Source organism: Armigeres subalbatus, unplaced genomic scaffold, assembly GCF_024139115.2.
Source record: "Armigeres subalbatus isolate Guangzhou_Male unplaced genomic scaffold, GZ_Asu_2 Contig120, whole genome shotgun sequence".
Classification (NCBI taxonomy): domain Eukaryota; kingdom Metazoa; phylum Arthropoda; class Insecta; order Diptera; family Culicidae; genus Armigeres; species Armigeres subalbatus.
Genome location: NW_026941957.1, coordinates 12,572 through 25,900, shown reverse-complemented (window position 1 = coordinate 25,900; position 13,329 = coordinate 12,572). Strand labels below are relative to the sequence as shown.

Sequence of the window (13,329 nt, the reverse complement as noted above, 5' to 3'; positions counted from 1 at the left end):
TACGCTAAAACTTTATCCCCTGAAGTAAACGACGAGCACCGACCTATTTATATGCACACGCTATGAGTCAAACAGTGTGATCCAGAATAAGAACACAGTGTGCGCAATCGCGAAATCCGTTAACGGGCTGATAGCTCGGAGAAACGCGTCCGAATCCGACGAGAACCACTCAATGACTAGCGCTACGCGAACAGCCTCGACCCACCGCGCGCGTCGATGGGCGGTCATCAACATCGCCACCGCGCCGCCGGTTGGTTTAATGTTGTTGTATTAAAACGGATACTGAGCCACCGATTCATGCCGGTTAATATGAACATCGACACAAAGACTACCGTTCTGATTCCGATAAACGGACAGTCATTTTATTGGCCTGGGTCGTAGAACAATGCAAAAATATTATATGCTTTGACAAAAAATAGAATTTATATTATTGGTGCTATACTGTTAATTGATTTGATATGTGAATGTGCCTAAAGTGAGGGATGGGTGTAAGGAGAAGCGTATGGGCGTATTCTACCCTAACGAGACTAGTTCCATGCTCTCTTACAAACCAATTAATCTACAAGATTAATTGTGAATACATTTCTGATCCGAATAATAAAACTATGAGTTTTCGGAAAGTGGTACCAAACAGTATTTATGAATACATATAAATCATGTGAATGAATTGGAGCGCCACCGACAACGGCAGTGACACGACGATAGGAAGTAACTCGAACAGCAAGACTGTCGTTCTTTCTTCTATAGGCATTGTAAACTTGAGGCGTATAAGCTTTTCGATAGACATGTGTTGTTCTGCGTTTCAACCATTTCAACATCGAACATTGCCCTGATGTTACGAGTTACCGAGTTACTTATGACAGTGAGGGCATTTTACTTTGACATAGACATAGCATAGAAATGGTTATTCGTATTACAGAATGAGACATCTGTGTTCGGATAGAGAAATCACTGAACTGAACTCGATGAAGAGGAGATATTTAACTAACGGTGTATAGGTGTGGAATATTGAAAAAAGTTTAAATTTTGTAGCTATCTTTGAAAAGAGTAAGGCGGTGCCCCAACCCTGGTCAAAACGCCCCTGTGTAATCGTGAACCCTAACCTAACAATAACAAATTTAGTTAAAAATCAGTTGGAACCTTTAAATATTCGTAAGATATTTGATGTAACTTTCAATGTTTGGTTACTCAACATAAAGACACTATAGTATATAGTGTCTTTATCTCAACATTATGGATAGGCTGACCAGATCATTTAGGTGAAAAAACGTGACAAACGCACTTGCAAAACGGGACATGTCAAAAAACCTTGTGACCTTGAAGAGCTGTGGGAGTTTCAAAATTTATGGGCTTAATTTTCATTTTCCGTGTTAGAAGTTAAAGATAAATGTTAGAGTGAATCATATTCACCACCATAACCTTCTATTGTATTAAGTTAGTTGTGCAAAAATACTAAACTACAAATATTTCACTCTTCAAAGAGGCGCGGGCAAAAACTCGAAGAGCATAAAAATTTCGCATTTTTCAAAATAGTTTTAAAAAAATGAGGAATTTTGAAATTTTATTTTAATCCACTCTTAAACATGAATTGAAGATTTTTTACTAACCAATACCAAATACTGTTCCAATTCTGAACAAATCTAAGTAACAAAAAAATATTCAAAGTACCTTGCTTGAGTCTGGGCACTGGAAAGGTAAGAAGAAATAGGAAAATGAAATGTCAAAAGACAAATGCGAAAAGAACAAGAGGGTGGGATTATTGATTTCCCGTGCTAAAAACCTGCGGGTAAGAAAAACTAGAATCTCAAAAGGGAAAGAATAATAATAAAATGTTATTTTAATTATTTCCATGAATTGGCGCATGAGAATAAATGTCAAATCTAATTAATTCAGTCTTATTTGATAGAAATGATTCAATTGACGCAAAAAGTAGCCTCACACCTTGGGAATTTTGTCCATTGATTTTGTTCCCGTGTGCTTCCAAAAACGCGGGGCTCATGCAATTTCGATGCAAAAAGTAAAACAAATACCGATCAATTTATAGGCTGGTTTACAGCTCAGACTCTCGGAGATTTGTACAGGTCGGACTCGATTATCCGGGGACTCGATTATCCGGGGTTCGATTATCCGGAATTTTAGACTCGATTATCCGGAGTATTTTTTTTCTTCAAATTTTTTTAATTCTAAATTTTTATTTTCAGTAGGATAATATACACTATGATTATTTTAACAATGTGGCGTATCTAGGTTGTGGAAGGGGGTTGAAAAAAGGGTCTTCTTCTTCTTATTGGCATTACATTCCCACACTGGGACAGAGCTGCCTCACAGCTTAGTGTTCATTAAGCACTTCCACAGTTATTAACTGCTAGAAACCTCCAAGTTACCATTTTTGCATTCGTATATCATAAGGCTAGCACGATGATACTTTTATGCCCAGGGAAGTCGAGACAATTTCCAATCCGAAAATTTCCTAGACCGGCACTGGGAATCGAACCCAGCCACCCTCAGTGAGTGGCATTGGACAGGCCTATTATCATGAACAGGCCTAGCATGCACGTGTCAAATGACAGATCTTGTCAGTCATCGTTAGTATACACATTCGCGGGCAGTCGATCCCACCTTCCTCGCGAGTGTAGCAGTGCAAACATGATGGGTGACAAATATGCGCGATGTTGAATTGTACATTTGGCGATCCTGCCAGGAGTGCATAAACATATTTCGCATAAAGTCACCCATCATGTTTATAGAAGTGTGTGTAAAAAAACAATTTTGGACGCAGCCGAAAAAGTAAAGGCAGCGGAGCTTTTTGCATTGGTAAGAAGAGTGACGATTATGTTTTAGTTTTTTGTAAACACTCTTAATTACTATGTCAAACCGAGTTATTTCTGCGGAAAGGAGAACGCAAAAAGATATGCTTGTTTGCCAGTCTCTTTCAAAAATAAACTTAAATACACCAAACAAAATGAAACAAAATGTTATAATGTTTAAATGTTTATTTATTACAATAGTTTGAATTATCAAGAACACGTATTCGTACAGTTCTTTGAATGTGCAATGGATTAGAATGTGTTACAGAAATTTTCTAATTTGTTGATGGCTAGTGTTGGCTACGAGGTTGGCAAAGCTTCGAAAGATCGGGGTACTCTTTGAATGTTTTTCAACTATCCTTTGGAAAATTTAAGGCGCAATTTGTGATGGGACTTGCGAAGAGAAAATGTAATGTCATCTGCATTCAGCCAAACGCTACCACGAACTATCAGATGTATCTAGCATCTTGAATACAATATTCTGAATTACCTTTGATTATCGAAGATTTCTCCCTTTTGAAGAGTATTCGAATATAACCGTGATGCCTGATATTCTATAGTTATGAATGTGTTTTACTCCGATATGAAAACCATTGTGAAACTTAAAAACACTTTCGCGAATTGGAAACACTTATAGCGCTATGAAAAGTCGGTCAACTGTAATAAGAAGAAAAATAAAAGACAAAACTATGAAAAGGAAGAATCATTTGCGCATGCGTTGTCTAGGGGAGCAGAGTTCAATAAAGAGAGCTTGATTGGTATAGCTGAAGATGAATCAAAGTGCTACGCGGTGAATGTTCACATTCAAGTGTTTCTTCCTCTGCGTTGGTGGAACGCGCGCAAGAAGAACGGTGTTATTGAGGATCAGAATGATCACAATTCTGCGTGGTGGGACGCCTGCATTCAAGTGTTTCTTCCTCTGCGTTGGTGGGACGCCCGCAAGAAGAACGGTGTTATTGTGGATCGGAATGATCACAATTCTGCGTGGTAGGACTCCCGCATTCAAGTGTTTCTTCCTCTGCGTTGGTGGGACGCCCGCAAGAAGAACGGTGTTGTTGTGGATCGGAATGATTACAATTCTGCGTGGTGGGACGCCCGCATTCAAGTGTTTCTTCCTCTGCGTTGGTGGGACGCCCGCAAGAAGAACGGTATTATTGTGAATCAGAATGATCACAATTCTGCGTGGTGGGACGCCCGCATTCAAGTGTTTCTTCCTCTGCGTTGGTGGGACGCCCGCAAGAAGAATGGTGTTATTGTGAATCAAAATGATCACAATTCTGCGTGGTGTGACGCCCGCATTCAAGTGTTTGGTGCGTTAGTGGGACGCCCGCAAGAAGAACGGTGTTATTGCGGATTGGAATGATCACAATTCTGCGTGGTGGGACGCCCGCATTCAAAAGTTTCTTCCTCTGCGTTGGTGGGACGCCCGCAAGAAGAACGGTGTTATTGTTGATCGGAGTGATCACAGTTCAGCCAAGCAAGAGTCTCTTGCCTAGCGATGGTCGATGACCTACAAGTAGTTTGGTGTTGTGGATCCGAAATATAACAGGTACACAAGAGGATTGATTTAACTGAAATTAGATATTCGGCCATGATTTGGAGCTGTTCATCGACCTTTTTTTTAGTTACGGTATCTGGTTTTTGTTGCTGGTTGTTTCACAAATGTGAATGCACAGTGCATTGGACGTGTGTTCGAAAAAAAGCAGAAGTAGTGGTAGTGATTTGAAGTACACGTGAAATGTTACTTCACGAGTTGTGAGTACAATTGCGAGTCGAGACGCCCACTGCATGGAAGTTCCTTGAGAGTGGTTTCCCATATTTATGTGAGCCACCATTTAAGTGTGTTCTTCGTTTATGAAATGAGATGCACGCAATACAATGGAGTGCCGGGAATGATTGTTTGCTGCAAGATGCTTTTGTATCATGATGAGAGCGTAACCGGATGATACATAATATGTCGTAGGTGTTATTTTTTCATACAGTAGAAAAGGGTTAACGCATTTTTTTTGGAGAAGAGGGGAGATGTGTGGCAATGGACAGGCCTATTATCATGAACAGGCCTAGCATGCACGTGTCAAATGACAGATCTTGTTAGTCATCGTGAGTATACACATTCGCGGGCAGTCGATCCCACCTTCCTCGCGAGTGTAGCAGTGCAAACATGATGGGTGACAAATATGCGCGATGTTGAATTGCACACTCAGCATGGTCTTGCTTTGTAGCCGCGCGTCTTACCGCACGGCTAAGGAGGGCCCCAAAAAAAGGTCGTTTTGTATATTGAAATTTGACTATAGGCTTGTATATCAACTTCATGAATTCAAATGATTATATTACTATGATATTCATACAAAATAGGGTTATATGAAGAAATATGAACGTAGCTTGTATGGGAGGGACTGAAATAGGGTTGTTCTACATATTTATTTTATTTGGATGAATCAATTATTTTCTTCAGAACATGTCCACAAACTTCTCGCTTCAAGAACTTTTCCGTGGTCGGAGACGAGCCAGCCCTAATAAAGAAAAAAAAAAAACATGTCCGTGGAAGCCTTGCCACCGTAGAACGATGTGTTTGGATGCATACCATTGGTTGTAGAATTCGCTCTCAATTTATAATTAATTAATTAACGACGATAGCATAGCATAGCATAGCATAGTTACGGTGTACTTCGTAGATTGGACACTAGTGATACTCATGTTTCTCTTTTGAAATCCTTATTCAGATTGCTATCAGAAATCAAGGTGGGTGTGGTCCTTGATTCCAATCTAGAATAAAAATCACAAAAGCATGAGGATTACTACTCCTGGCCACGCCCATCTTCACCGTAACTTGGGAGGGGAAGGAAGTGTTGGTGTAGTACTTACTTAACGAGAGGCCCCCGACTCAGCGACACCCTCATAAGTACCACGGAGTTGGATATTGGGGAAGGTATTCGTTGGGTCAGGATTTGCCTGTAGCTGACAATGTGACCGTGGTAGATCTTACACCGCAACACACCACGCAAGGGTGTCTACCCAGCGTTACGGGGAATAATTAATTAATTAACGACGATGGACATAAAGCATAAGGCTTTTTCTATATCATATCAAGACATGAAAACAAATCGCTCGTCACCTGATACAACTGCGACGTTGTGATAAAACGCTTCGTTCTAGTACAATTGCCATTGAAGATCATGTGCAAAACAAGTCAAAATGCTCCATCAGCACCAATAATGACCTTTCAATTGGAGTTATCCTAAAGGAATTTATCTTGCAGAATATCACCCTTTAAGGAATATCCATTAATTACGTAACGCAAAAATCGCGAATTTCCATGAGAAAATCTTCAGCAACAAACAGAAACACGTTACCAAGAAGAGATTGCAAGGACCTGTAAATGGTTATTTGATGCGCGGATCTTTGCTTAATATTTGATTCAAAAGACCCCTTTTTGTCTCCCTCGGACACAAAGTATACCGAAAGGCTATTTGTTTTCTCCAAAAAAAAAATCAAATCTGCAATTAAATGACGATAAAATGATGTTTTATTGTATTTGCAGTGGTGTAGTCAGAAATTATTTTGGAAAAACCCTGATTAATCCGCCTAACGGTATCCTAATGGCCTAATGGCCATCCCAAATTCAAACGAGGGAAGAGAAGCTAACTTACGGCAGAATATGAACGAAGGAATTTTAAGGAAACAATGCAGTAAAAGAGTAAATTATACCAAAGTCGTGCGAAATTGCAATATTGAATGACATCGATTATGTGAACCTAATTCTGCCAAGGAAGTGACGGGAAATGCTCGGCCAGCCCAAAAAATTAATAGCCTCAATTTTAATTAGATACACCCAAAAAACAATTATTGTATAAAATCTTGGCATATACAATTCTGTAAGCTTTTTATACAGATATTGTATTAAAATAATACAAATCTGTATTAATTCAATACAAAAATTGTATTAAAATCTTCCGAAATTGTATATGCCAAATTATTATACAGTTTCTATAAGGTTCTTATGCAGAATTGTATTAAAATCTGCCATCCGCTGGTTGGGTGATACTTTACCTGCACAAAACGAATTAATTCATTAATTAATGAATGTGCTTTCTTCGGTCGAAAAGTTCGATATTACTGCGGGACGGCAAAATCGTCATCGGTCACATGAACGCTCAGGAAGGGAGGAAATGTATAGACCGGTCATCGGACCGGATAGTCTGCATACCGTATCGAACGACAGAGGCCAACGATGCATAAACTTTGCAGCCTTCCGCGGAATGGTAGTCCGAAGCACTTTCTTCCACCACAAGGCCACATGGAAATCACCTAATCAAGGAACGGAAAATCAAATCGACCACGTTCTAATCGACGGTAAATTTTTCACCGACATCACGAACGTACTCACTTACCGCAGTGCGAATATTGAATCCGAACACTACCTCGTTGCAGTATGTTTGCGCTCAAAACTCTCGACGGTGTACAACACGCGTCGGAGTCGTCCGCCGTGGCTAAACATTGTGCGGCTACAAGATGGTAGACTAGCCCAAGACTACGCGCATCAGCTGGAAGTGGCACTCCCAACGGAAGAGCACCTAGGCGCAGCGTATCTTGAAGATGGCTGGAGAGATATTCGATCCGCCATTGGAAGCACCGCAACCACTGCAAAAAGCATGGTGCCCCCGGATCAGAGAAACGACTGGTATGACGGCGAATGTGAGCAGTTAGTTGAGGAGAATGCAGCATGGGCGAGATTGCTGCAACACCGCACGAGGGCGAACGAGGCATGATACAAACGGGCGCGGAACAGAAAAAACTCGATAATAATATTGTGTAAGGACATAAACGGGAACCTTCTTACGAACGAGCGTGAGGTGATCCAAAGGTGGCGGCAGCATTACGAAGAACACTTGAATGGCGATGTGGCAGACGAAGATGGCGGTGTGGTGATAGACCTGGGAGAACGCGCGCAGGACATAATTTTACCGACTCCGGATCTCCAGGAAATCCAGGAGGAGATCGGTAGACTGAAAACCAACAAAGCTCCTGGAGTTGACCAACTACCAGGAGAGCTGTATTAACACGGTGGTGAGGCACTGGCTAGAGCGCTGCACTGGGTAATTACTAAGGTTTGAGAGGACGAGATTCTGCCGCATGAGTGGATGAAAGGTGTCGTGTGTTCCATCTACAAAAAGGGTGATAAGCTGGATTGTAGCAACTACCGCGCAATCACATTACTGAACGCCGCTTACAAGGTACTCTCCAAAATTTTATGCCGCCGACTAACACCAATTGCAAGAGAGTTCGTGGGGCAGTACCAGGCGGGATTTATGGGTGAACGCTCTACCACAGACCAGGTGTTCGCCGTATGTCAAGTATTGCAGAAATCGACTTCAAAGCCGCATATGATACAATCGATCAGGACCAGCTATGGCAGCTAATGCACGAAAACGGATTTCCGGAAAAACTGATACGGTTGATCAAGGCGACGACGGATCGTGTGATGTGCGTAGTTCGAGTTTCAGGGGCATTCTCGAGTCCCTTCGAAACGCGCAGAGGGTTACGGCAAGGTGATGGTCTTTCGTGTTTGCTATTCAACATCGCTTTGGAGGGAGTAATACGAAGGGCAAGGATTGACACGAATGATTTTCACGAAGTCCGTCCAGTTATTTGGTTTCGCCGACGAAATTGATATCATGGCACGTAACTTTGAGAGGATGGAGGAAGCCTACATCAGACTGAACAGCGAAGCTAAACGGATTGGACTAGTCATCAACAAATCGAAGACGAAGTACATGATAGGAAGAGGCTCAAGAGAGGTCAATGTAAGCCACCCACCACGAGTTTCTATCGGTGGTGATGAAATCGAGGTGGTTGAAGAATTCGTGTACTTGGGCTCACTGATGATCGCCGATAACGATACCAGCAGATAAATTCGGAGACGCATCATGGCAGGAAATCGTACGTACTTTGGACTCCGCAAAACGCTCATTAGACCGGTAGTCCTCTACGGACACGAGACCTGGACGATGTTCGTGGAGGATCAACGCGCACTTGGAGTTTTCAAAAGGAAAGTGCTGCGTACCATCTATGATGAGGTGCAGATGGCGGACGGTACGTGGAGGAGGCGAATGAATCACGAGTTGCATCAGCTGTTAGGAGAACCATCCATCGTTCATACCGTGAAAATCGGACGACTGCGGTGGGCCGGGCACGTAGCCAGAATGTCGGACAGTAGCCCGGTGAAAATGTTTCTCGACAACGATCCGACGGGAACAAGAAGGCGAGGTGCACAGCGGGCAAGGTGGATCGATCAGGTGGAGGACGATTTGCGGACCCTCCGCAGACTGTGTTGGTCGAAAGACAAAAGGTCGAAGACACAAAAGGTCGATGGGACAAAAGGTCGACGGGACAAAAGGTCGACTTGACAAAAGGTCGATGGGACAAAAGGTCGAAGGGACAAAAAGTCGAAGGGACAAAAGGTCGAAAGCCGTAAATTAAAAAATCTCTAATTCTGTACACATGAAAAAGACTAAATATACGCAACAAGTTTCAAAACATGTTTCTGAAGAAAAATCTTGCTTATTACATTTCCCAGAGATTTCTCCTTCTTTATTTCATGGGCAGTTATTTAACCAATTTACAGTGAATATACAGCAGCCAGGGCGAGCATTGTATGATTTTTATTAGTTTTCGGGACGATGAAGCTTAATAATTAGTACTTGTTAGATCGTGATCTTATAACGTGTCGCTTCGAGTACATGTTTGAGTTAAACACGTTGGTTTTGGTATCTTTGAATCCGTGTCGTATGATGAATTATTTTGCAGAAAACCAACGCGACTTCCTATGCATTCCTATACATTACATTCCGATGTCGATCATGGAGATACAGAGGATTGTCAGTCTCTTGTAGCAATGTGTGTCCAATTCATTTTCCACTCCTCATCATGTATTAGATGGGGATTATTATCATGATTGAGCATATGCATATTGCATATTGGTGGAAGAGTTTTGTGTAGAAATAAGAGAATGTAGGTTCAAGTCAAGATTTTGCCATTGTACTCACGAACAGTCTGTAGGTCGGCCATCTAAATCGCTCATTACAATTATATTACAATTTCCTTGTGCCCCCAGATACATAAATTCCATTATTAAGACATTCTAGTTTGTTGAAAACATGGCCCAATCTGACCCCAATTTGGCCAATTGTCATCCCCGATGACGGGACTTACATCAAAGTTTTGTTTTGTATTGTTTACAACTATTTAATACTATGGCTTTTCTATTTTAACCAATTTTGGAATTTCAACCTTTTGTCCCTTCGACCTTTTGTCCTTTCGACATTTTGTCCATTCGACCTTTTGTCCATTCGACCATTTGTCCCGTCGACCTTGTGTCCCTTCGACATTTTGTCCATTCGATCATTTGTCCTTCGACCTTTTGTCTTTCGACTTTTTGCCCTTCGACCTTTTGTCATAGATTCTCGAAATCAACAATCACTCGTCCCAAATGGGCTGAAAAAACATCCTCCGGATAGCCGTTTTGTGGGACAATGGGTCCACTTCTTCTTCTTCTTCTTTTTCTTCTTATTGGCATTACATCCCCACACTGGAACAGAGCCGCCTCGCAGCTTAGTGTTCATTAAGCACTTCCACAGTTATTAACTGCGAGGTTTCTAAGCCAAGTTACCATTTTTGCATTCATATATCATGAGGCTAACACGATGATACTTTCATGCCCAGGGAAGTCGAGACAATTTCCAATCCGAAAATTGCCTAGACCGGCACCGGGAATTGAACCCAGCCACCCTCACCATGGTTTTGCTTTGTAGCCGCGCGTCTTACCGCACCTTACCGCGCGTCTTACCGCACTTACCGCTCGAGACTTTCGCTCCGAATCAATCAAAATCTATTTCAATGAACGGTTAGGGACAAAAGATCGAAAGACAAAAGGTCCAAGGGATGAAAGGTTGAAAGGACAAAACGTAGAACGGGACAAAAGGTCGAAAGGATGAAACGTCGAACGGGAAAAACAACGAACCATTAGGCAGCGTTGTAGAAAAACCTTCGCCCTAGAAGTCCACCATACAACACATTTTGATATTCAGCTTCTGGAATGAGTTATTGACAAACTACTAAATGATCTAACGCAAATTACTAAATGATCGATAACATCCTTGCAGTGGTTCTATCACATTCTAGTAGAGTAAATTATGGTCTTCAAGAGCGTTATAAACCTGAAAAAGTTACTTGGGAATGGCTCATTTTTGCTGTATAAAACTCAATGTTTGTATGTATGTTGCAACATGGAAAACACATTCTTGACCTTAAGGAAACGACGATAGGGGGGTGGGGTGGGGTGCACTGTAGAAAGGGGGGTTGGTGGGGGGTGGAGGAGTATTCATAAGAAAACGAGCAATTTATGTTTAACTTATGAACACCTTTACCGATTCCTAGCAAATTCGGAACACATAATCTTTGTCTTAAGGAGACGACGATAAGGGGGTTAAGGATGCTTTTCGTAAAAGGGGGAGGGTGTGAAAGGAGGGGTATTGTTTAGTTACCGATCAACTCAGTGTAACTTCTGAGCCCCTTGGCCGATTTCCACCAAATTTGGAACACACATTCTTTATCTTAATAAGACGACGATAGTGGAGTAAAGATGGAAAAGAGGAGGGTGTGAGGGAGAGGTATTGTTTAGTTATCGATCAACTCAACCCTTTAGCGAAATCATAGTTTGCCCGTCCAGCAAAAAGCAATGATTGATGTGTTTCATTTTGGATGGTGAATGTGACCCCTTCTTTAAAAATAGACGTTTGCCCGGAATAAGACATCGGTGGATGTTTTGCCTTCTTTAGAAATAGATGTCTGCCCAGAACAAAGCAATTGTGGGTTTGATCCTTTCTTCAAAATCAATCAATGTTTTCAAATAAAATCTGCCTTCTTTCAAACAAATGATGAAGTATCAATAAGAAAGCACAATTCTAGTCTCTCTTTTGCACATACGACCTATTCTCAAAGCAATCTCGATTTATCCTGTTGACCAATTGGTTTATTCATTTTCCGATTGTGAAAAAACTGCGAATTCCGAGCAAAGCCGGGTACATACAGCTAGCTACATTTTATAACGCACGAGATAACGCATTTTATAACACACCACCATCGCCCCTACCCGGTAAAAATCGTTTACTCATAAATGGGTACTTTTTCTCTGCTATCTCTTTCTCTACGCTGAAAAATTTACCAATTTTGGGAGAATAAGCGGATATACTCATTTTAATGAGTAGATCCAAGTAAAGTTGTTTAAGTTTTCTGTAAAAATACATATTAATCCACCTACCGGGTAGGTGGATTAATATGTATTTTTATAGAAACTTTACTTTTATAATTGCAACTTGCAATTGCAAAACTCTTTTAGGTTTATGAAAAATATCCATAAACAATGGAAGATTTATTGCTACCTCCCTTTTTTATTGTCAGTTTCTACATTTTCTTTGAAAATTTTCTAATTCTTTATAGAAAACAATACTACGATGCTAACATTTATTATGCATGATAAAAAGGAACTATCAACGATACGACTTTTAAACAGTTTTTAATTATTTTAGTGACAAATACCTGAACAACAGGTATAAGGTTTAATGAGATATAGCTACTTTGCTCTTCCTTACAACCGGTGAATTGTGTCCGAATGATACCCAACAAATATCAAATAGTTGTAGGCAAATGCGGAGGCAATATAACGTTAGTGAATATGTTAGAGCAATAATATTGAAGCGAATTTTAGTCCTTATGCTAGTTTCAAAATGACGAATCAGCATCTTCCCACTTCACCACGCGAAAGCACCGGACAACCAGTGCGTGTACCGATAAGACGGTTTTGTTATCATATTCTCATTTAATACAGCCAACCACCATACTTTCTTTTCTTTCTGATTCTAGCAACTCGATCTGAGACTGAAACATTTATATACTTGGCGGGTGACTGATAAGAAACACATACAACCTTTTTTTTCGCTATATTTGAAACTTGAAAGATGTTTTGTTTTTTTTTTTTGGATACTGGACCATGTAATAATTGAATACGGGTCCGATTCGGGTTCTTGGTATTCATCAGTATTTGACTTATTTTCCATGTTATGTAAAAATCCATTCAAGAATATTTTTCAGTATGATAAGGCGTCCTCATTCATTGTCATTAGCAGATTAGAACAGTTGATCGCCCGTTCAAAATGATCGCATCAATTTGTATATGAACTTTCCGTTCTATTTCGAATCTTATACTGTGATATGCAATCAAATTAAAGTTTTTTTCGGTTTATAATTACGACATCACCGTTGAAAGTGTTTCATTTGTTCAAATCGAGCATTCCATTGATTCTATGTCGTTCTTATCGGTAAAGAAGCTTTTGAACTGTTCAGTACCGTAATCCAGAGACAAATTGACTATCGGGGTTAAGACTATTAAAAATTGGAATAAACCTAACTCTGGTACACATTGTATTCGGCTTCAGCGACACTTAAGTTCCTTTCACAGCTGTTA

The 13,329-nt window shown here is 40.7% G+C and overlaps 1 protein-coding gene across 1 annotated transcript in view; it reads right to left on the bottom strand.

Moving 5' to 3' along the window:
* LOC134202371 (patched domain-containing protein 3-like) overlaps positions 1–182 on the bottom strand; it is a 60,094-nt gene extending 59,912 nt beyond the window's left edge. The window contains exon 1 of the mRNA XM_062677382.1: positions 44–182. The gene's annotated coding sequence lies outside the window, so the exon portion shown is untranslated. The remainder of the gene's footprint in view (positions 1–43) is intronic.
* Between the last annotated feature and the right edge of the window lie 13,147 nt (positions 183–13,329).